We start from the raw sequence: 25,003 nt of genomic DNA, 5'->3' as shown, positions 1-25,003 counted from the left end.
TTTAAAGGTGTCAATACCATTTGTGGGGAAAAAAAAAAAAATTGTCCTCTGAAATTGAATAAACCCAAGATGCTAGCCCTCAAATATAAATGACCTTGAGTTCTTGAGGATTATATATTATGCTGTAACCACAGTTCTTGATGTAAGAAATACTTGTGATGTTCTCAAGTTTAGAACTGAAACGGTATTAGTGGAAAAGCATTTACTCTCTCCTGTATTCTCCTGCTCTGCCTTTACGGGGACTGCAAGAGCTCCTTGTAAAATGCAGCTGCTGCCCTTTGGCTGATACCTGCTTGGAGCAAAGATCTCTGGACTGTCAGGGCCCTGGGTACCCTGGTGCTGTCAGAAGCCTGTGCCCACCCTTTCACCTTGTTGATCCTCACCTTGCCTGACCTCTCAGCTTGACCTCGGATGCTGCAGTCCTAGCAGCCCTGTCCTGCTGTCCACTGGCAAAATGCATGTAGCAGAGAGGACCGGGGCTGAACTGAATTAACACCTTGGGGCCCAGGGGAACATGTAGCACTTTCTAGAGTAGTCCTCTGACATGATCTACATGTAGTATTTTCAGAGAAATTTTGAAAGACAGAATAATTGAAAACCTTCATAAAGGAAAAGGGATTGGAAAGCAGCATACATTTATTAAAATGTAGTTTGTGTAAGACTGACCTGGTGTCTTTCTCTCCTAAAAAACATCCTGAACAAAGGAAATGTGGTGAATTTAGTCAGTTTTTTGTAAAATATTTATTGTTAAATTGAAATATCTTAGTCAAAATATTAGTGATTCAGGGAACTAAACAAAGAATTCTGTGTTGAATAAAGGAAGAACCAGATGACATTTTTCATAAGATAGTTTTAATTTTTTCCTGCTGAAAACAGTAGCAAAAGGGTATCAGACTTAAAATTTCCAGGGTTCTCCTGACCTGAGCTCTATGACCCTGAAATACTTCTTGTTATGCCTTACATGGTAAATAGATAAGGATCAAGGCTAGGTTTAGCAGAATTAATCTCCGTCTTTATCAAGCACTGAAGCTGAGTCTTGATCAAGAGCTGCTGAGGAAAGTCAACATTATTTATGTCTGTGTGTATAGAGAATGATTTTCACAATATATTTGTGTAGGGGAACCAAAATGAATAATGGAACAGAGCAGTCACCTTACATGGAAGAGACAAGGCTGAAAAAAAAGGCAGCTGGGAGATAATAAGGTTTAGAGTTGATATGATCAATGTTCACAAGATTCTGAAGGTCATGGGTAAAATGAACACAGAGCTATTATTTCCCAAATCCTACAATGTTTGATCTACAATGTATTGATGAAACTATTAGGAGTTTGGTTTAAAGCATAGAAGAAAGCACTTCTCAAACTTCTGAAATGTATTGTCAAAGGAGGATGTGGAGGTGGATTCAAATTCATGGACAACATGTCGATAGAGATACTAAATGAACAGGCAGGGATGTACTTTCAAGTATCATTCATCCAATAAGATGCCAGGGAAGTGTGGAAGAGGCAGAATAAAAAGACTGGGCTTGCATAATTTCCCCTAGGTAGCATTGCCTGTGCCACTTATGGAGACAGGGTGATGGCCAAGGAGGGACACTGCTCCAACCAAACAGGGATATCCTCACGTTCCTGTATTTTCAAGTTCAGTATATTAAAAATTGTGTACCGATATATGAACCCTAGGATTTGGAAGGAGATTTTTATTTCAACTGGATTAATGCTTTATCTTTTGATAAGTAAAATAATAGGATAGACTTTCAGGAAGGATGGTTTCAACCTGGTATGTGCAGCAGAAATCCACCATTCAGTAATTCTTCAGATTATATGTGGATCAACGAAAGAATGGTAAGAAATTCTTAGGTAAATTGTATTAATTTAAATAGGAAAGTATGTTGGCAAATCAACAGATATTCTATTCCCACAGACAGTAATCCTACATACAGGCTTGCTGCTTTACTCTTACTGTTCAAAGTACTCCAGAGCAGGACACTTGAGGTACAAGGTACATTACAGTTAAGGTAGACAGGATGTTTTGGTAGCTAGTAATATGAAGTATTGTTTGGAAAAGACATTTTCTACTAATCAGAAAATATCCTCTGTATATTTGGCATGCAACAGAACAATAGTGGAGGAGGAATCTCAGTCTCAAAGTGAGTTTTTAACAAATGCCTGCCTCTGTAGGACCATATGCTGTTGTCTAATGAGTAACTGGAGAATTTCAGCATTCTCATATGGCAAATACCACACAATATAAAGTATTAGAATCTAACAGTTGTCTAATAACAGACATCTGTCTCTGGATCCGCTGAAATGGTGACACCTCTGAAACAAGTGTTCTGAGGGGGTTCTCAAGCTATTATTCTCAAGCTAAATTAGATTTCCAAAAGTCCCACATGTTTCAATGCTAATAGGTCATTTCTGATTTTGTTAACTTTCTATACAATGCACCCTTATAGTTTGACATATTGTCTCCAAGTTTCTATGTCTTTTTTTCTCTAACCTTGACCTAAGGTCTATAAAAATGGGGGCCTGCCCAGCCTTAGAAAACTGTAAGCAAACCTGTTCACCTGATCATACTTACCTGCCTGCCTTTGCTGCTTTTATTTGCTGTGCTACAGTTTTATCTGTCCCTAAGGCATACTAATTTACCACTCCTTTTTCCTCTGAAATTCTGGGTCAGATAGAACAGCACTGCATCAACTGGAAATTGAATTGCAGCATCATTTTTTTGTTGTGGGTTTGTTTTGGTTTTGTTTAGGTTTTGGTTGTTGTTTTTTTTTTTAATTCAAGATCTGTCTGATAAACTGAGCAGTTGTTCCTTGTGAACTTGCCACATGGAAAAGTGTGTCTGTTGCAGATAGGGTGGAAATTCCAGCTTTTTTTGGGGGTGGGTGTGTGTGTTTTCCCCCACTTTTTAACAAAAGAGATGGGTGTCTGTCATTAAAAAGTGTGTTAAGATCAAAAATTCATAATGAAAGAAAAAGCTGGTTAAGATGCAGTTGCAAATACATTTAAATAAGTAGATTGTTAGACTTCAGTTAATGTGAATTACAGAGATGATTCTCTGTGGTGGGAGTTTAAGACTTTAATGAATTTTATTTATGGAATAAATAAGCAGCCTGAGGTTTTGTTTCCTTTATTGACCATTTTCCCAAAGGGTGTAAGATTCCTGTTTTTACAGTGTTGTTCACATTTGCCCAGAATATTTTTCAGCTGTTTCACAGCTTTGATAGAAAGATTTCTGATTTTGAATTGATGATTCTCGCTCTGAGTAAAATCTGAAAGAATTGCTGGGACAAAGAACAATTGACACCCGATAACACGTAACTGAGTCTGATGAATGTCGAATCTCTTGCAGTTAAGATCTCAGGCTGCAAAAAGCAGACAGTCCAGCAGAAGTCTCCTATTTTTTTCCTGGCAAAGGAGCTCTGAGAAAATAGTGGGAAGGTTTTCAGAAAATATGCTAAAAGGAACTAAATTCTGTAATAGGCAATTAACAGGGTAATAAGGGGCTAAATCCTTGGGGTACTTGGTGTTCTATAGGAAAAAATGTTCCAATTTCTAACAAAGAATTGTAGAAAAGGTCAGAAATGTGCGAGATTTCATGAACTGTATCACAGAGCAGAGAAAGGGCATAAAATGCTTTCCCGGACACTGGCAAAGGCTCTGTAAGACATCTATAGGTTTTCTTAGAAACATCCAAGAATTTAAGACTGTGAGAAGAGATGTGTAAGGCAAGCAAACCCACAATAGTGCCTGAAGATCTGGTCTGAGACAACTAGCATTCTTAGACACTTTTGTGACAAGGTATGGGGGTGTAATTTCTCTGATTCTTCTGTAACATATCTGTTTATAGCATTTTATAATTTTCTCTTATTACTCTGTAATTTTTCCTCATCTGATACATGATCTAGTTAAACAGCTATGAAAAGATGAGTCATTATAAGGGAGAAGTAGTTAACAAATGGAAAGCTTGCTGATCTGCAGAAAGGTGGTAGCACAGGCACCAGACAGTAGTGGATCCAGGCATCTAGAAGCCATCCCTGAGCAGCAAAGACTGCTTGTTTGATTAAAAAAAAACTTGTTGCACATGTCACTCAGTTCTTCAAGGAAACAAACAAAAAGCCAACAAAAACCAACCAAACCCAAACCGAAAAACCAGTGGTTTGAATACTGACAGCTTGGATCCTTGTATGTTACACCTATTTCCCATTAAGAAATGAAGTTTCAAATAACCTGCTACTTCAGGCTAGAGTGCCTTCTAAAAGCAGAATTATTTCCCACAGCTGCATTATGGATGTTGAAAATTGTGTGGTTCTGTGACTGCCAGTCCCATTAGAGGCTCTGTAGCGATCAATGATTGCTATGATAAATTGTGTTTTCATGCTGGAAAACAGATGTTTTGTAGGCAATTAAAAATAATAAAAAAAGCTTTTTTAGCAATCAGGAAAGATTTATAATATAAAATATATTTTCTTTTTTACATTTTGATTAAATAATTCATTTAACTCCATTAAAATCCAAGTTGTAATCTCTTACCTGTGCTCTTTAGTCAATATTCTTCTTTTGTTCTTTCTACCTTTCATATTATTGGATTGAAGCACTTTTCTGAACAGTGTCCTGCCAGCAAGGCTTTGTATCAAACTTCCATTTCTGATTTAAGGTAATCATTATGTGGGAGGGATTTGTGACTGAAGGAAATTAATTTCAGGAGTCAGTAGACTTCCTCTTGTGTTACATTCTGCTCTGAATAAAATAACACTTACCAGTGCAAAGGGATTGGATTAGGTATGGTTCCAGAGAGTGGTGTCTTGGCTGTCGATTCCAGGAGTTAGGTTGGGTTTCCAGTTCTTGCTCCAATGTACCTTGCATTTTATTAAGTTGTGGTGTAATACAAACGGCTCACAGTCATTGGAACTAGCAGGACAGCTGGGTCTGTGCTCTCTCATGTGAGTGCTTTGCTTAGCCCTTACACTAGAGCCCAGTAAATGTTTAGTGATTACATGTATGTCAGAGCTATTTCCAAGAGGATTAGGAGCCACCTCTGTGGTTTGAAGGGGAAAAGTGTGGGTCTGAATCTCCCACAGACTTACCCAAAGGAGGGCATAGTACCTTCTTCCTTGAGACACTCAAAATTTAACAGGACAAGGCCCTAGGCAGGCTGATTTAGCAGTTAGCCCTGCTCTGAGGAGGAGGTTGGGTTAAGCAAAAGCATAAACTATGCTATGGTTTTCAAATTTTGTAATAATTTTGTAACTTTCAAACATCTATGAGGCTTCTGTTTGCTGCTTTTCAGGAAATCCCCTCCATAGGAACTGAAATCCTCCCAGCCTTTTTGTCTGCAGTCTACTAATCCAAGTATGGATGCTATTCTCTTATTCCTGGGGCCAAGTACAAAAGTTCCTTTGTGTATCCCAAATGCTTGAATATGTGACTTTTAGACAAGAAAACAATACTTATGTCCTTTCCCACTATTTCAGGGGAATAGCTTTTATGATTAGAAGGAAATGCTGTAACAAATGGGCCTATTTTCAAAATTAAACAGATTTATGAAAAAAGGGAGTTAGGAAACCCAGAGAAAATAAAGCCCTAAGGCAAAGCAATCCATTACAAAATCCTTCAGTAAAAGTATTCCTTTGATGTTAATTTTTATGGAAATGTTGGTTAAGGTTTCATGTTCTTCTGTAGAGGTAGGATATGATTTTATGTTAGTTACTAAACAGGTCATTAATATTCAGTGCCAAAGTCATTACTTTTACAGAAAGTAATGTAATTACATTCTGTCCAGATAGGAAAAGTATGTAGTGCACATGCTGAAATGCTCATGTTTATCAAGATATCAGGTGTTCCTCAGCACTGAGAATCTGTCATCCTGAGAATGTTCTATTCTAGTGCATTTTAATGAGCACGGCTGAAGCTGTGAATGGTCTGTCAGCACTTTTATTAGGCATCTTATTATTAGGGAGTTTATAGTTTGGCTGTAAAACCTTGCCGTAGGCTAAAACTAGTTAAATAATACTTTCAGAGTAATGTTTTTGTGCCAAATTTAATTCAGATGGCTTCAGACATTTTTTCACGTTCATATCAGAAGGCAATATTCAAGTTCTGATTGAAATCTTTTGAAGTAGGGCAAGGCAAAATACAAATGGCCTAGACCTGCAGCTTTACTCATACTAGACAGTAAGACAGTCTAGTACTGTAGAATGGATGTTTCATGTAATAATGATATACAGTGGCTGTAGCGGTGGGACTCAGTGTTTCAGGGGGGAAGATAAAGTCCTTGTTGAAACAGAATCCTGTTTTGCCTGAGTAGGGTCTTCAGAACTGGAGCTACCCTGAGGCTGGCTGTGAAAACCGTAAATGACTAACTCTGACAGAAATAGATGATGTTATTTAAAATGAAAACTATTAATTTAAAATGTTGCTGAAAAGTCATGTTACTTTTTCTGTGTTGTACCCAGTGAATAGCTTGGCAGAGCAGGGAACTTGCAGGGCTCTCTGTTTTCTCTTTGTTCATGGAGCAAACGCTCTCATTTCATACATCAGCAATCACAGTTTGCTACAGCTGTTCTACCAAGTCAAAGCATATACTTTTCAGGAGTAGGTGACAAAAAGTAGTACATCTTTTTATTGTCACTTCAATACTTTGGACATGGAAGTGTATTACGCTTTAACTTTGTGCAGATTGTTGACAGGAAAGTTGCATAAACCTATAGCTATAAATCTAAGCTTATGAAAAAGTTAAATTTTAAATGAAAAAGTATAATACATTCTGTGGAAACATACTGAGTTCTTGGTTTATTTCAGTAAAACACGAAAGGGGCAGATTGCCACACAGAATACGTGTTGCTTTGGTAATTCTCACAAAGTCTTTCATCAGCTGCCAGTCACAGGCAAGTTCCTGAGGGTGAAAAATTTTACTGTGTTCTTGTCAGTAGTGCTATGTCTGGATAAACTTTTCTGAACTGATTGGCAATGCTTACCTGAACAAGTGTGCTGAGGAAATCTCTGTTTGGATAAAAAAGCTTTGTCATGTAGCACTGTCACTCTGACCACAAGTCCCATTTTATACTTTATGGGATGTTAATGGACACAGCTGTGTAGTAAGCTGAAGCTAAAAGTGGACAGATTTTATGAACTCAGTGTTTTTTGTTTTCATAAGATTTGGTCCCTTAATGCTTGGAATTCAGGAAAGAATGTCAGAGCCAGATGAGTTCCTCCTTTGTGTACCTGTCTTTCATTTGTCGTCTTTGTTGCTTCAGCTAAGGCAGCTGATATGTGCCAATTCCAATGAAAACCAGACATGAGTCACCTTGCAAACAGTTTCAGGCAGCTTCTGTGGAACACAAATTATATAAAAATGCAACTAACGCAGTTTTCTACCAAAAGCTAATCTGTAAGTTTTTACAGGTAGATAACTGTTTTTTAAATGAGCAACGAGTGACTATTTAAGGTAGAACCCAAGCGCTCCTGACTTCAGTCAAGAGTTTAATTCTGAAAATATGGATGTTATTAACTCCATCAAGCTATTAGTATTTTATTAAGTATTACAGCTGTGTTAAATGTTGGACAATGTACAAGTATCTTCAGTTCTTCCACTCCATTACAGTGGAGAGTCCTCTCTGTGGTGGTTTTCAGTTTGAGCCAAGGGTTATTCCTGTTGTTGAGTTTTCAGTAGATTAATGGGGAAAGTGGAATAGGTAAAAGTGTTTTGAAAGATTGTTTGGTTGTCTGTCTCCTCTGCAAAAACTACAAAGATGATGCCCAAATTTTGAGAACCCCTATAAAGTAAAGCAACTGTCACTTAAAACCTAAACCATACTTTTCCTCCTGTCCTGCTAAAAAAATTTGTTTATCAAACACCCAAGGCAGCTGTGCTTGCCTTCAAGTGCCTGCTTCAAGGTATTCGTGCAGTGAAAAGCTAATGTGTGGTAGCTGAACTGCATGGTTTGCAGGAGTTCCATCTAAGAGATGATGAGTTTTTACATTATATTGATATGTGGAAACAGGGATGAATTTTCGTCCTGCGGAATTTACATTTTTTTTTCCAGTACATTTTTTTTGTCTGTAGGGTTATTTCTAGAGAAGAGACAGTTCTAAAATTGTTGTTGGCTGTCTTTACAGAAGTGCTGTGCACAAAATGAGTTGCTTCTTTTTTCTCTACCTAGCTACATTTTCAGTTAAATACCTGACAAAACAAATATGAAGATAACAGAGACAAAGATAGACTCACCTCACAAACTTTCAGGTACTGACAACAAGATAAAAGATACTTGCATCTCATGATGTAGTCTACAGCATTATTATATATCTACATGAAGCTTTTATAAAGTTCAAACCCTGACTCAACATTGGGTTTCTCAATAACAGCTGAAGATCTAAAATGTTTTGGCCTGGACTTTTTAACTGAAAGTGATCTCTGTAGTGTTTGTAAGTAGACAAGATTTTGCCTGAGCTGCTGAGCTAGGTGATGCTGATCTAATGAGTGTGTCTTTGTAAACGGGAGCACTGGGTACCCCTGCACCTTCCAAGAAACCGTGCATGTGGCAGTGTGTGCTGCAGCTTTGTGGAAGCTGGTTGTCTCCTCAGCTACTGATAAAACAAAATATATAAAGTCCAGGTTTCTCCCAGAAAAACCAATAATTTCTCTCTTCTGTTCCTTGAAAAGTTTGTCAAACTTAAGGAAATAGTTATTTTTGAACCTTTTAACACTTTTCTGTCTTTGAAGGAAACTGGTCAACAGTTTTGAAAGTGTAGGGGCTGGAAGAGGGAGGCTGGCATAGAGGATGATCACATTATCTTTGCTTCCTTAGGCAATCAAGCTAAAAATGGGCAGGGAGATCTGTACTAACACTGGGTTTGATTATATATTTCAAAGCCTAACTTTATGTGGAAGTGCTTTGATGAATTTTTAAACAGTCCCACAGAAATTCAGGAGAAGCATTTGTACTGTCAGTTACTTCAAAAAAGTAGATCTTAGTTAGTGCCTTATAGTTTCTCTTCAATTAATTGTTCTTACTGGTTGTACTGAATATCCAAATACTAACTTTTCATAATTACATACTTGTTTCTTGATTATTGACTATAAGAAAATGAAAGTAGATGCTTAAAGAATATGTATATTTGTAGAATATGTATATAGCTAGTTAAATGCTTTTGTCTTGGTGTTAAAGTCACAGAGATAAAATAAGTTTTGCTGTTGTTTTAAATAAATTATTGACGAATAGGCTGAATGCTTTATCTACATCACTGCAGATCCTTACCCTGTCTGTCTCATTTTTACGGATGTGCAGAAACAAATCTGTGCCTGAAAAATTCTTCAGGTGGGGTGATGTGAGCAGGAAGGTAAAAATGACATTCTGTTCAATATATACCCCAGTGGCTGCTAAGTACAGTTAATCAAAGGAAATCTGAAAGAAAATTGATGAGAATACTAAAACAAAAAAAAGGTGCCAAAAAGTTGTTTTAAGTGCTGGTTAGACTGTGAGAAAGGGGAAAGAAGAGACAGTGGTCGATGAGCAAAACACAAGTTTTCCTTATTTAAGATTATGACAGTTCTGCTAGTATCTATGCTGCCGGTTTCAAAGTGTATAGGATTCATTTGTAGTTCTAAACTTACAGTATTACTTATTGTTAGCTTATGTTTTAATTTTAACTTTTAATACCTGTAGTTACACTTTGCTAGTAGTTTGAAATATGTGCTACTGAAGTATTGTTAAGTAAGCCCTGTAAACAGTGATGATTAGACTATTCCTGTTTATAGTTCAAAAGTAGAAAGAACCATTAGGTTTATCCCGTGTGTCTTTCTACATGTCACAGTCCATTACCTTTCATCCAGATATGTTACAGATGCAGATTTCAGTAAACAAGTAAATTAAGCCAATTAATCTGGGACATTTTACTTTGTACAATGCATTGAATAGCAGGGATCAAGATGCTTTTACTGTCAAGGATCTGTAGCAGCCAAAAAATGGAGTGAGATATGACTAGGTGATATCAGCCGCCTTTTGATGTATATTTCTGTTATATTCCAATTTCCCCTTAATCTAGGCTCTTTATTAAAAGAGCGTATGTGACAGCTGGAAACATTCTTGTATTTTCATTAGGAGTAAGGATGTCTTGAAACAATAATGGAAATCTCCGAAGGGAAGAATGATGATTCTTTGACTCTTTTTATTTGTCTTACGGCTTGGAGTTTGTGCTTGTCCTTCCATTTTTTTTGATCAAAAATTTTCAAATTTATTTTAATTAGTTCTATAATACTTTCTTGTAACTCCCTTCTTCCTTAGGTTTTTAACATAATTGCAGCTGGCATTTTCTCCTTGGTCTTGGCTTTTACTTGTGTTTACTTTGAGTGAGATGGCATTGTTGTACTTAGCTGCATTCTCTTTGCCTCAGATTCCTCTCGTTCTTCCAGTTTAGCTGACAACTTTCAAATAAATATCTGTGGTAAAGGGTTTTCTAAGCTTAGTTATGAAGTATTGCTTTTAGAGGAAAAAAGCAAACTTTCCAAAAAGAGAAAATAAAAACACCAAAAATGAATGCAAAACACATTGTAAACTTTTCCTAAATGATTACAGGGGCTGTCTGTGGTAGTGGCAATGCCACTGTAATCATAAGGCAGATTATCATTAGAAGAAAAAAAAGATGGCCTCAAGGTGCAGGTTTACATTCAAACACTACATTTGAGATTTGTTGACAATAAGAAGGCCTTGGCTTCAATCCTGGTTTTAAAACTTCAGATTTCATAAGTTAATTTTCCTAACGGTTAAACAGAAATTACAACATGCTGATATCTGTTGTTCCTGAGTAGAAGGACTATCTATTTCAGCAGAGGCAAGCAAGCTGAGAGAAAACAGTAAATGTCAAATAATTGAATTTATGAGAGAGTTAACTTGTCCATTTCTGCTGCTTTGTGAATGCCTGTAGCTTGAGATGGTCTAATTCACTTGTTACACCAACCCTCCATCTCCCTGAGCTACTCTTGGTTTTAGGGAGAAATGGGAATGGTGCGATAATAAAATCCATCTCTATACATCATAAGCTTTATATTTCAGGGACTAAGTAATACGAACGGTACTAAACGTAGTAAATAGCAGGTATTGAGAAATGTCCCTGCACAATAAGAGACAATTATTTATTTTGACGGTCTTTTTTCTACTGAATATACTACTGCTAGAATATTTTCAATTTGGTGCATAATGGATGAAGTTCAGGAACGTAAAAATCTCTTAAACTACCTTACGTTCATGACTTTAAATACTTTTAATTTTTAAAGACTTTAAAGTACTTTTGACAACTGACAGATAGCTTTACAATTTACAAGAAGAAAACTTCACACTATGAAGAAACATTAAAGGGCTTATTTTTAATGTTAAAAATAAGTCCAATTATCGTTCTTTTGAATTATAGCAGGCATTTTGCAGAAAACTAATTTGCAAAAATAGAGAAAAAATACACGTCAAGGGATATATTTTAAATATCAGTATAGCAAGTAGATGTGTATAACATCACTGCATCTATTCTCTTTAGCTGTATGTTTTTATGTCCCCATTCTGTCAGTCTGCAGTTTTAAACAGTTCCAAATGTCACTGATATTTTTGCTTAAAAGACAGGATCTGTAACCCTTCAGAGATTATATTAATAGCTGCAGCAGTTTGCTATACACAATATTTCAGTGTTTTCCATCTACATGCATTCTAGGAGCACTAAATCTGCAATCTTTAACCTTTCTTTTCTTACTAAAAGGCATTGTTAAATTAGATGATGCATAATTAATTAGCATTGTTTAAAATGGAACCTAGCAAAGATAATGCTATATATAATCTATTGCAAAGTATAAGCTACACTTAATTTCTCTGTCCACTTGTTCTGGTACTATAGTAGTTCCTTGTTTATTTTTCATGATTGATTACTTTTGCTTGATTTTTGACTGTTTTCTTATTCCTTTGCCTATGTATGCATATGCAATTATGCATTTTATGCTGTTACACTCAAAAGGTAGTATAAGGCACTCGGCTTTATTTCCCACTACCATTCTAAATACCTGCCTAGCTAGGTTTCTTAGTTTTCCCTTGGCTTGGGGTAAAAAGGAGAGAAGTCTTGCATGAGATAAAAGTGGGCTATGGTAAAGTGAGCTGTTGGTTGTGCTGCTTTATTGAAACATCAACTCATGAAATGTGCAAGGTTGTGTATCAACACCTTTGAACAGCAGCATTATGCCTGAGGTCACGTTTTCCTCTGATTTCAGTAGAGGGGTACATAGAAATTCTTTTTCTTCTTTTTTTTTTTTTTTTTTTTCTCTCCATTGAGCAAATTCATTGGTTTGCGTGTGCAGGTTCTGTGATCTTACTGACTTTATTACTGTTCCCAAGCGAAGGAGTTGGCTATAATGGCTGGATGAGATCCTTGGCTGTATTTTTAAGTTAGACTCTCCCAATACCTGTGATGAAAAACTTCAACTATAAGTTAAATGCAGTTTGAAGTATCAGAGACCAAACAAAAGAGCTCAGCATTTATTTTTGCAAGTTTAACTTTTTATTTCATAAAGAAAACCAGTAGGTATTTGCAGTTTTCAATACATACATTAAAGCATAACAATCCAGAAAGGTTATAGTATCCAAAGACACTTTTCCAGTCCCTTATATTATGGAGGGGTTATTTTGAGGAAGGAATGCTATGTAAACTTTCCCTGTTCTTTAGTATCGTCTGGGTCTTTTTGAGCCACTGCTGGAGCTTTGTGGTACCAAGCCAGAGGGATCTTTGGCCACTTTATGTCGTAGTGTAGAAGTCGGGACACAAGTGCTTTATCATCATACCAGAATTTTAATACAACAGTCATTAGAGAAGTCATATGTGTAAATCTAAGATGTTATGAGTTTTGCACCAACTTTTTTCTTTTTGTGTTATCAAAACATTGGCATGCATGATTTTTTATTTTATTTTTTTGTTAGCTTAGTCTCTTTCAAAAGAGGAATACTGGCTATCTATAGAGATTTATAACCGAAGGGGAGGTACTTGGAACAACACCAGTTTATGCAGCCTCATGGAAATTTATATTCAGCTTTACCGATAGTTTCAGTCATCTGTAAAAAAATTGGTTTCATATGACAGTAGTGCGTGCAGTAAGGTAGTAAGTATCTTCTGCTGATACATTCGGCATACAGATCCATACGTTGAATACTTCTGTGTATTTTGTAGACCAATCCAGGCAAATAAAGAAGCTGAACACTGCAAATGTCTTCTCAATTGCACAGCTCCCAAGAGCTATCAGTTTTGTACCCGAGATGGGTAAGTGTTCTAAGTTTTGAAAAGTCTGCTTGCCCGGACATTAACCTATGCATTCAGAGCTCATTTTCCAGAATATGGCTTGCATCTTTTGGACTCAGTCAATGACCATTTCATATAAACAGGAGATCCAAGATGTTGTAAAATATTCAGTTTATCTTGTAAATGAGGCACACTGATGCCTTCATGGAGATGCAGAGGAAAAGCATTTCTAAAAAAATCGTAAAAAGAAAAAAGAAAAAATGAAAACATTATTTATAAGGCTTTTTCTCTTTTTTTGAACGAACACAACATATGCTTGGATGGCTATCTGAAAGCTGTTCACATGCATGACTGCTTTGAAAAGGTACCAAAGGAAATGTTACATAGCTGAAACATGATAAAAAGGTAAATTTTTTAAAATATTTAAACATTCAGTGGAAATCTAAGATGTATTGCTATACTCCTTGACTCTTTCCTCTAACATATAGTTCTGAATCTACACTGTACAGATTATCTTTCAGAAACATTGTTAAATAGATCAGTGCTTAGTGGTAAAAACTGATAATGTGGTGATTCTGTCTGATCTTTAGAGCTGTGGCTGGAGGTAATTGATAATATGAGTGTGTGAGTACAGCTAACAGTGCCAGTATTTAAAGCAGAAGATGGGGTGAGTCTGTCAGTCACATCATGTGGTGCCTGGCTGCTGGTGCTCCAGGGAAGGGGAGCGTGGGTACGTGCCTTGTCTGCTGTGCTCCAGCCGGAAAAAACTGGAGTAGATTTGCTGGCGAGAATGTCATGATTGGCTTAATACTGGGGAATATTTGAAGGCACTCTGAATCAATGGCTATATTCCAGGCACTAGGTTAGTTGATTGTCTAGTGATGAGTCTGATTTGAAGGCATTGCATTTCAAAACAGGTTACTAAACTCCATCTGTGGGGAAGCTGTTAGGAATCTGTCTCTATACTAACATTTATATTTTAAATTAGCTAACTTGTGTTCAGGCTGATATATTTCTGCCTCCTGATTTCTAAAGAAGTCTTTTTACATGCTTGTGTAATGTTTAGTAATAGTAGCACATACTATCTGTTAGTAAATACAGAGGAATGGACTAGTGCATATGTATCAGGCTTTAGTTTGGAAATTTTTCTTCTCACTGTCTGGCTTGACTGGAAAATGTTGATTCGTTTCAAATAAACAAGTCTGGCATAACTGCAGCCATTCGTTCCTGTAAGGCAGAATTTTAGATCAAATTAGATCAATATAAGAGAAGGTATCATACTACATTCCCTTACCCCACAAAACTCACAGTAGGCTAGGGGCTAATGTGGTTCACTGAGATTTGGATAGTCCAGTAAAAAAGCCTGCGGCTTCCCATTCTAAGCATGAACTTAAGCTTTTAAACCTCAGGTTCCTGAGTCCTCTAAACAAAATTATGTCAACTTTGGGAATGCAAGGTAGTAATTCTCTTAACAGCTTTTGGCTAAAACCCTAAAAATTATAAATCTGGCTTTAATGTAACATCTCAAATGTTTGCATAAGGCAGGAGAACTATTTCCCTCTTCATGTCATCCTGAGTGTTTCTCTTTTATGTCTAGCAGTTTTGCTGTTGATGTCCAGCTATATAAATGTGTTGTTTGAAAGAAAAAAATTTGTATTCAACAATTTGGTATCGAGTTTTTGAAAAATGACATGATCATTGTAGCTCTAATCTCTTCTATCTCTGTCAATCAATTCCCTTAATTAAATGACAGATTACTTTCTTTTGTACTGAGCCATACTTAGTACTTTCACGTTGTACTCCCATAATTTCTTTTGGAATTTCGGTGCAATGATTAGACGTGTGGGTTTTTTTTTTTTTCTTATTTCCATCTTTGAGTTTTATTCCTGTATGGATTTTTGATCAAGCGTATGCCTTTGAAATTCCCATTTGCCCCCACTCTACTGAGCTTTTGTTCATAATATGAAGCAGCCTTAGAGTGCTTGACCTGGATTACTTTTGGATGAAATTGAACTGGATAATACATTATAAGAACAAGTCTAACACACTCCAACCAGTTGCTGGGGTTTTCAGCCTCCAGGACCAGACCGCAGCTTGTCCAAAGTAAAAGTCTCAAAAGGTGTAAAGTGGAAATTGGGTCCTCCACACTAATTATTTTTGCTCTATGTTCTGCTCTAGTTTTATGTTACTACTTGCCAGTTAAGGTGTAGCTGTAGACAGACGACGGATATGTTGCATCCTCTTATGTTTTCTCACATTCTGGAAGCCAATGTGTCCTTTAATGACCTTTTTCCTCTTTTCGGTAGCTGTGCTGTGCAGACAATAGTTCATTTACAGTACAGTACCATCTGTGAATGATTAATACACGGCTAGAATAATAGTGGATTTTACATTCATTTTTCCATAGATGGTATAAAATTCATAAGCAATTAAAATAAATATTGAGAGGAAATACCATTTAAAATTCCATACAAAAACTTGGAAACCATAGACTCCAGCACTTTTTTTTTTACTTTGAGATGATGCTGAGATATCAGGTTCCTGAGAATGTTCTCCACTTCACTAATTGTCTTGATACTTTCAGTGTATTGCTTGTCACTTCTAAATTCTGACATGGGTTTATATTATTTATGTCTTTAAAATCTTTATCCCCAATTCTTCCCCTCAGGGAGATCTATTATAAGCATACTCAAAAGAATAGTGAGTGCCACACACCCAAGCACAATCCAAAGCCCACCAAAGTCAGAGTGGGAATTTACTTTCAATTTTAAGGACCATTGGAAAATATTGCATTTATTTATCACATTTTAAATTTATAGTTCACAGTTATTGTTTATGTTACAGTCCTCAGGTATCCATGCTTATGCCCAGAAGCCTATGACATATTACATTGCAGTTATTCCATGGACATATGTTTTACAGTGAGGTGGTGAATTCCCATTTTCAGTTTCAAAGCGCTGGACTATTTTGTGAAAATTATTTTTGCCTTAAACCTTGTATTACAAATCAGACTGTAATCATTAACAAAATCTGGTGGAAAAAGTGATAACATAGCATGACTATTTTTGAATGTAGTTTGAAATGTATATACTATGTGAATTTTGGTTTCCTTGTTGGCTATAATTAATTATCTTGGTTTATTTGAGTTTAAAATTTCAGTTGATATTACAAACTCACTTTCTTAGGTTTGATACCTGCACACACAGAGGGATACCCTCCCATCACATCTGCATAGATAAAATTGGCAAAAAGAGAGAAAAATATTACATCTGTCTTTCTGATATGAAATAAAGTACAAAGCTTACATTCTTAATCCAAAGGTACACAGAAAGCATTGTGGGAAAGAGTACATTACATTATTGAACCTGTGTGTTCAGTACAGACCCATGAAAAGATGATATTTCTATGGGTGCCTAAATCTCCTTGGTGATGATTATTCCATGGTTCTGGTGATCTTGATACATTACTCGTTGCTTACACAGATTTGCCATCAAATATGTTGTTTCTGTTCTTGAAATACAAATTCTGTGAAGTGTATTGCCTAGGAAATTGAAAGAAGTAAAACTTGGAAATAATACTCACCAGTTAGCATTTTTTAAAAACAGATATATAACCTATGTTCTGCCTATGAAGTGTTTGTTAGCATCCCATAGGGTACCATCCAAACACTGAAAATTCAAAGCATATGCTCTGTTTTCAGCTATCCATTAATATATCTAAGAAATGAAATTCTTTCTTAGCTGAAAATGGTGAGAAAATCTATTGACACCAGTGACAAAAGTATTTCCTGTGATTTCTTCTCTAAATTCTATGGTTTTGAGATTTAATGTCCAGTTTAGGAACGATTTATCCTACTCATTGAAGTCCAGCCATCAGCAATAAACAAATTTAAGCCTGGTTCTCAGTTTATCTACTCTATCTTTTTTTATCAGTATTGAATAACAGTGTAAGGCTTCATTCTAAACAAACAGTTCCTCTCTGCCTTCCTTATTGCTAATGCGAACCTATTGCTATATTGTTATTTCCCTGCTTCTTCCGAACCATTGTCTTAAAGTTTCTGTAAACTGAAAACATATGATATTTACTTACCGCCATGCAAATGTCAAGGATGACATAAGTTAGCTTATTTATTAGGATATCAAAACCACTGACCTTTAAACATATAAAATGCTGTCCTAGTTGTTTTAAGTGGCCAATTTTCCAATTTAAAAAGCCATATTCAAGTTGGAGTCTACTTTCCCTGTCATTGATTTGTTGGTGTTCAGAATCACTTGTAAACTAATGCCTTTGTTTCTCAAACATTTGTTTTTTTCAATAGTTCATCTGCATCTGAGAAGACTTTCTTGGATCTCTTTCATGTCTATTTGGTTTTATAAGCATTCCTCACGAGATCTCATGAAATCTTCTTCGATGTTTTCTTATGCATTTGCAGGTGTCTGTTTTATAACTAATTCCTTCAAGCTTTCCTACTAACAAAATAACACCCCCCCCCCCCAAAAAAAATAATTAAAAAATCATATGGGGAATATATGAAGTACGCAAGTGATACATCAAATCAAAATCCTAAATTACTTTTATTCTAAGATAAGAAAGATCTAATGATGCTAAAGGTACTTTTTTGAGGGTGAAGAAGGGCAGGGCATGTTTTCCTCTCTACATGACTGAAAAGGCTAGAAAGTTAAGTGGACTCATTCCAGAAGAATAAATCCCTGCCCATGGGGTAGGTGCTGACTTTGCAATGAGATTTCAGAAGCATTCAGAACCCTTCTTCTGCTTCCTGAAACAATATTTTTGTGTGACATGTTTTCACTTTAGTGTATAAGTAATTATGTACCAAAGGAGAGGAAACAGCTTCTTGCTTACTATGCAACATTTTCAGGAGGCCTGAAGTGTTAGGAAAGCTTTAGAGCTCACTTTTGTCATCATTTTTCTTTTACACCAGGGTAAAGTTCAAGTAGTGTAGTAGCTTGACAGCTAAGGCAATACTATCCAAATTACTAGAGACACAAGCATTTGGAAAGTAAAAAAAAAAATTACTGTTTGAAATCCTTGAACACAGTACCTAATTGTTTTTGAAACCTATGATTTTTCAGAAGGATTATATTTTCTCAAGCTCTAGTATCTCATTTCTTCATTTAGTATATAACAATGCACAATTGATAACTTCCAATAAGACATGGAAACAAAGCAGAAAAACTATAATAATCATATGTGAAAACACTGCCTGTACAATGGTACAGGGGAAACAGTGCATTCTTTTCCAGTCATGTTGTTCAGAAGTTGGCTTATATGATTTATTTGGACTGAGTTCAAACTGGAATCTTTTGAGAGGTGTGTTTTAGCATTGATTCCTAGTGGCTTTTTAATATTTTTCTGCATTTGAAATTGGATTAGAATAGCAACTAGAAGGAAATTGCCTGTGTTGTCCAGTCTTTTCTCAAGTCTTGGTTTGTAATGATTGCTGTAGATTTCAAGAGTGTATAGTCAGAACTTTTATTAATCAGTGGTCTTTACAGGTCTTATAGTCAGAGATCAATTACTCAGAAGTAAAGTGCAAAAGCTATGCAGTGCCCTAATGACTTTTCCTGACTGATATTTGACTGTTATGAATAATCTAATTAAATTAAAGGCTCTTTGTGTTGCATTAAAAGAATTCACTTGTTTGGTTTGGTTGGTTGGTTGATTTTTTTTTTATAGGGTTTTTTCTTGTTTGTTTCTCAGATTCAAATAAAACTATACAGACACATGGCACTTCATTTTTAACAAGTTACATCTCATGAAACATAGAAGTTGTGGAAGAAAAATCTTAGCAAAAAGTTCTGCAGGATGACAGTTGAGTAAGGTAGACACATAAAATTTAGAAATGCAAAAATACAAATTTGCTAATGTAGGAAACCCTCTGATATTTCTGGCAGCTTCTCTGGAAATGAGATCTAGCTTGATTTATTTTTTCAAAGGGACTTCTGTCAAAATTTCAATTTTATGTATAAAAATTGTGCTTTTTTCTGGTGCTTTTTTGGGGAAAAATTCTTACTTCATTTATTTCAAAATATTATTTATCACTGATGTGATGTCTTCTTTTGCTGGATACTAAAATGTAGCATGGAAAGCAAACATGCATTTTTAAGGGACTAATTAATCATACAAATAATATCAGAACCTCTCACTTTTGTTCTCTTACCTTCTCTGTTCAAATAGCTGTATGCTCCCTAACCTCCACCTTGGCTGACTGAAAAACTGTCCTCTTCAACTGTCATCAGTGAGCTCTCCGTCACTAGACATCATCCGTATATCTTTTTTTTTTTTAACACTTCTTTTTTTCTTGTGTTTCTCCTTGGTGATTGCTTTTATGAGTAAGTGACTTGTTTACATTTATTCTTCGTGACTGTTAGAAATTGCTGTCATCAGGCAACATCAGACTTTAAATATTTAAAAGGAATACATTGTTGGTGCAATTGTTGTGAAATATCAATTAAATCTATAGGTTGCCCATATTACACTCAATGAATGAAAAAGTTGATCATTCCTTATGTGAGGAACACCCAGATAAACTCAGTATATTACCCTCTTCAAAGACAAATAATAGGAAATAATAATTATTCAGCTCTGTTAAAATCCACCAAAAATATGTGTGAAGCTGTGTACCAGGTTAATCTGTGTCAAGGGATGACAATTGAAAGACATCATCTTGCAGGAGGTCTTCCACATCTTCTCTTTGAAATTTATAGATCCTATGGAGGTATTTTTGAGGTTGGAATGAGGGAAGAAGCAGACATAAAAATAAAACATTTTTAGCAGTTCCTAGTATATTGCTATAGTCACTATTTGCTTTATTTATGAGCCTATCAGACCCAAATGCATACTCACTCTTACCTGTGACAAACTGGCAAGTGGGATATAAAAATGAAAGATTTTTTCCCTTAGCTGGTGGCAAAGGAATCATTGATCTTCCCTAAACTGACATTAATCTTAGAAAGGCAGTGAGAGGTTTGTAGGTCTTTCATGGAGGCTGAAGGCGGTAAATTGGAAAACAAACAAAAACAAAGATCCTTTTGTCCATATTCCTTATTGTTTGGAGTATTTTATAACACTGTGGTCACCAGTTGATTATAACTTCTGTTTCATTAAAGTTTCATGCTTGGAGTATGCCTATGCACTGTTTAAAATAGTTTAATCAGTAGCCTACAACACAACTGATTAGAAAACTAGACTTCTTTTGCTCCTTGTATCGCTCATAGAAACACTCTGATGATGAAGTTTTAGAAAATCCTCTGAAATATTCAATACAACAATCTCTAGTGAGAAATTCAAAAATAGTGACAGATATTATCTTATTTTATTAGCAGATCAGGTAATTGAAAAGAGCATGAAAGTGCATGGAGGTAATTGGGTTTTTAGCTTTCTGAAATCAAAGTAGCAGGGCTTGGGAGCATGATATAGAGATATTTTGGGGAGTAGATTGGATGCTTTGATTGGCATATCATCTAAATTCCTCCTCCTGCATTTCCCAATGTTTAGTTCTGCATGAAAATTTCATATAACCTGTGATGGCTGCTTTGTTGGTGTGAAGAAGCATCTGGATTGGTAAAACTGGATTTGGATTCCAGTTAGGACATAGTCTTTGTATGTAGGCCATTTTTCTAAAAGAGATATTCAGAAATGTTAATGTTTCAAAATTTTGAAAATTAGTTTCTACATGGTTGATACTTCCATATGAAACAGTAAATGCACAGACCTTGCTTTTAGCACAAAAAAAAAAAAAGAAAAAAAAAGAAAAAAAAAGGGAAAAAAGTAGAATTTGGCAGGAGCAAATGTAATCATTCTATATGCTCTTGCCTCTACAGTAAAAACAAGCCCCCCTCTGCCAGCTCCCCAGATCTGCCACATGGACATAAACACACTTTTCAGTGTTGCAGCTTTCTTTCTCTCTGATTAGTTAAATGTGTAGGGAGAAACCTCTTGTTATTGTGTAACTTGAGAGCAATCTCTAAACCTCATGTTTTTCTCTGGTGTAGACCAGTGTAATGTTTTACTGCTATTTATCTGTTGTTATCTGTCCTCTAGTACTCCGGATAACTCATGCCGGTGCATGTAAAAGTGGCTATATAATATATAGCTGTGCTTTTTTCATCATTCTGGAAGCATTCATCAGCCATCTCACAGGCTGTTGTCATTGTTAGAAAAGGTAAAGTGTTCCTGAGTAAACTCTGGACACGCTAGCTTTGTGTCAAAAAGAGTGGAAAACAGCTGAGTTAAAAAAAAAATGTCTTTCATTCCTTCCACTGTTCATCTTTGGCCCTGCTTTTCAGCAGTATGTCCACTTGATTGTAGATTTACCTACATTGCTAAAGTCTTGCTGATCTTTTATAAATGCATACTTTTAGTTTTTGAAGTGTTTGAATCTGTAGTTGCTGTGAAATAAAAACTATCACCAGCTGTGAAGATTTAGCTATCTTTGTATTTTTGAGTGTCGCTTAAGAATAGGATTTAGTTTCCTTTGTATGGCAGGTCCTGAAACAGAGGGAGACGGTATCTCAACTTGAAGCTGAACTACTTCGAGGTTCTATGATGGTTGATTAAAGGGAGCCAAAACTCGAATCATTCCTGCATTCAGTTTTGCAAACAGAATCAAGTAGTTTTCAGAAAAGTTAAAGTTCACCAATTTACTCTCTTTTAAAGAGAGAGAAGGTAGACATAGAGCCCCATCTTTGAATGACATATAAAATTTAACTTCAGGGTTGATAAACGTTGAATGTTACTGGCTTTGGCTTAATCCAGTACCTCAGGAAGAATATCTATGAACAAATATATTTGTAATTTTTTTTCACATTTGAATTTTCCATTTTCCTCATCTCTCAGACTAATCTAGTGATTAAAGTGTATGCTACAATGGGTTTAAATTATGAGCTGAAATTGAAATAATAAACTGCATGATTATACAGTAAATTATATTTGAAACTATGTAATGTACGTTGTAAGGTGTCAAGTCATGTAATCCCAATTATGAATGTAATATATCTAGCCATATAGTAACAACAGGACTAGATAAAGAAAAAATCTTAATTATAGCATGCTTATTCAATGATGTACAGAGGCTCCATTAACTCTGGAAGTGTACATATTAATAGTTTCCACTGTTCATACATTAACTAAATATTTTGATGCCGGAGGAATTACATTCTTCTGACTTACTAAGTTGGAGACAATTTTTAGTAGTGTTTTCTTTCAATTATGAAGCACATATAATGTTCCAAATTTGATCTGCAACTTCTGTAGAGAAAGGAAGATGTGAAGATCAGTCCTGTATAGCTGAAAATATACTTGATACTAGAATTTAATGGATGAAGACATATATAACGGTGTATTTTCACATCTTTTATTTATATAGTTTTACGAAGGTATTCCCATCAGCCTGCTGTGTTTGTTTCCCATATATTTACATACACTCTTTCTCAAATAATGTAAAACTGCATGGAAAAAAATTGCTAAATTATTTTTGAGAGACAGAAACTGAAAGAGAGAGAAAAGGGTGATGGAAGTTATGCTTTTGTCTAAAGTATTAAATTACAACCAAAGAAATTAAAAAGTGCTTAGTGTTCCCCTTAGATGGATTGTATATATTTTACACAGCTGCGTGGTTCAAGGCCATATCAATGGAGAAGGCCATAGAGAAGGAAAATGTCTATGTGAGATGCTAGCTTGCTGCTTATTCTTATTAAAAATATCCATGTGGCTTACAAATCAAGGAAGCCTCTGTCCTGATATTTTTCAAGTCTTCCAGTTTTGACTCGAAACGTCTTGTCAACTCAGTTTCATTTCTGTCCTGTACTCTGAAAATGCCTCTGTGCTTTCCTGGTTTAGCATACATGTCTTCCCAGTGAATTTGTAATTTGTCTTCCCTGCTATTACTGTAAACTGAAATTGTTGGTGGGTGTTGGTTTTTTTTTCCCCACTTGGCTATTCTTTTAGACATCACCAGGAGTCCTCTGTTTTAGTCATTTATCTTCCACTGCCTTTATTTTAGGTGACAGAGATCATAAATAGTTCCCAGAAACAGATTTCTATTTGCAAGTGGTTAACTTTTATCTTTATCATGGTGATCGTGATCTCATAGTATTTTGGTGACAGTTCATCTTTCTGCCACAATGCAGTCTTATCACCTTCATGAAAAACCTGTATTAGCTTTTTCTACACTGCATGAGCTACAGTAGCGTAGGAATCCATGAAAGTTATTCTATTTCCTATTTCTTCTTTCAATATGTAGCAGTGTCCTGACTTGGACTGCTTGTTTTAGTGAGCGCTATTTGGTTGTTGGTTTTGGTTTTTGTTGGTTTGTTTGTTTGGGTTTTTTTCCCTGGACTTCCCTCTGAATTCTCCATGTCTTTTTGTTTCATGTCACTTTTCTTATAGCAACTTTAATTCCCAGTTGCATTAAAAATGGAACCTTATTCCATATACATCATTGTGGACACACAGATTCCTAGTTCTCCTATATATTTGCATATTTTGTGCTCCTGGGACTGTTAATTAATAGACCATGCAACAAGAGCAAAACAGCACCTCATGGAAATACAGCAGTCAAAGAAAAATAATCAATTACATATTCTGTGCTGTGAAAGGCTGCTCATGACACACTTTTGAAAGGGAAGAGAGGCAAAGTTAATTTACTGAATAATATATTGCAAGTATGAGAGAACAGAACCAATCATTAAAATGAATTGCATAGTCATTTTAAGTGTGTGAGATACAGTGGCAGGCAAAGCTTTACAAGCAGTTATTTGTCATTGTGCAGAGACACAAGCATACATGACAAAGATCAGGCAATAACAGTGAGCAATCTTTGCCTTGAGGCAAAGGCCACCTGCATGTCCATCGACTGTTGGCTTCTCCCAGGATAATACAATGCCAGGTGCTCAGGAAGAGCCCCGGGAATGTTTTTCTTCTCAGAAATAAAATGCTTCTCAGTTCTGTAGTCTGCAGTGAACATCCTGAAAGTACTGCCTTGAAGAAGAGGGAGGTGTGCAATTCTGAGAAGCTAATTAGGTTTTGGGCCAGGGTTAGTTTGAGTATATAAAAAATGGATAAAAGAATTAATAAATAGGTGGTGGAGAGGAAGTTTAGCATATTAAATGATAATAGAATTTAGCACATTTCTGTATTCGTAAAACAAGTGTGTTCTGTGGGAGAAGGTGTTTTATCAATGTTTTTATACCCCGGGGGAGGGGGTGGAGAAGGGGGCGGGCAATAGGTGCTTATAGTAAAATAGATCTACAGTCCTCTAATAAAATAATGATGTTCTCTGCTCATACTGGACAGCGTTTCATGCCTTATCAGACAGACAGAGTCTGGAGAAAAAGCGGAAACAACTCAATATGCATCTGTGAAACAAACCTGTGTCAGAGGTACTTCCCAAGGACAGTCACGACTTGAACATGTATAATACAACGATCCTTCCTTAGTGCTAGCTTTTGGTTTCAGTACTTCTGCACTACCTTCCTTTTTTTTTTAGGCATTAAAAAAAGTCTGATTATTAATAAGCAGAAAATATATTAGAATTAAAGAATGCTTAGGGTTTGGCAATGTGAATACTCTGAAACTGTTCTGTTAGATATGTCATTTATGTGAATCACATAACATAATTAGAGTGAATTTCCATGCCATGAATCAATTTCATTCTCTTTTTCTGGACTGTAGCTGGAACTCTAGATAGGTATAACTGGTTATTTTGAAACAGT

This window comes from Falco rusticolus, chromosome 10 (assembly GCF_015220075.1).
Source record: "Falco rusticolus isolate bFalRus1 chromosome 10, bFalRus1.pri, whole genome shotgun sequence".
Taxonomy (NCBI): Eukaryota; Metazoa; Chordata; class Aves; order Falconiformes; family Falconidae; genus Falco; species Falco rusticolus.
Note: the sequence above shows the minus strand (reverse complement) of the source record.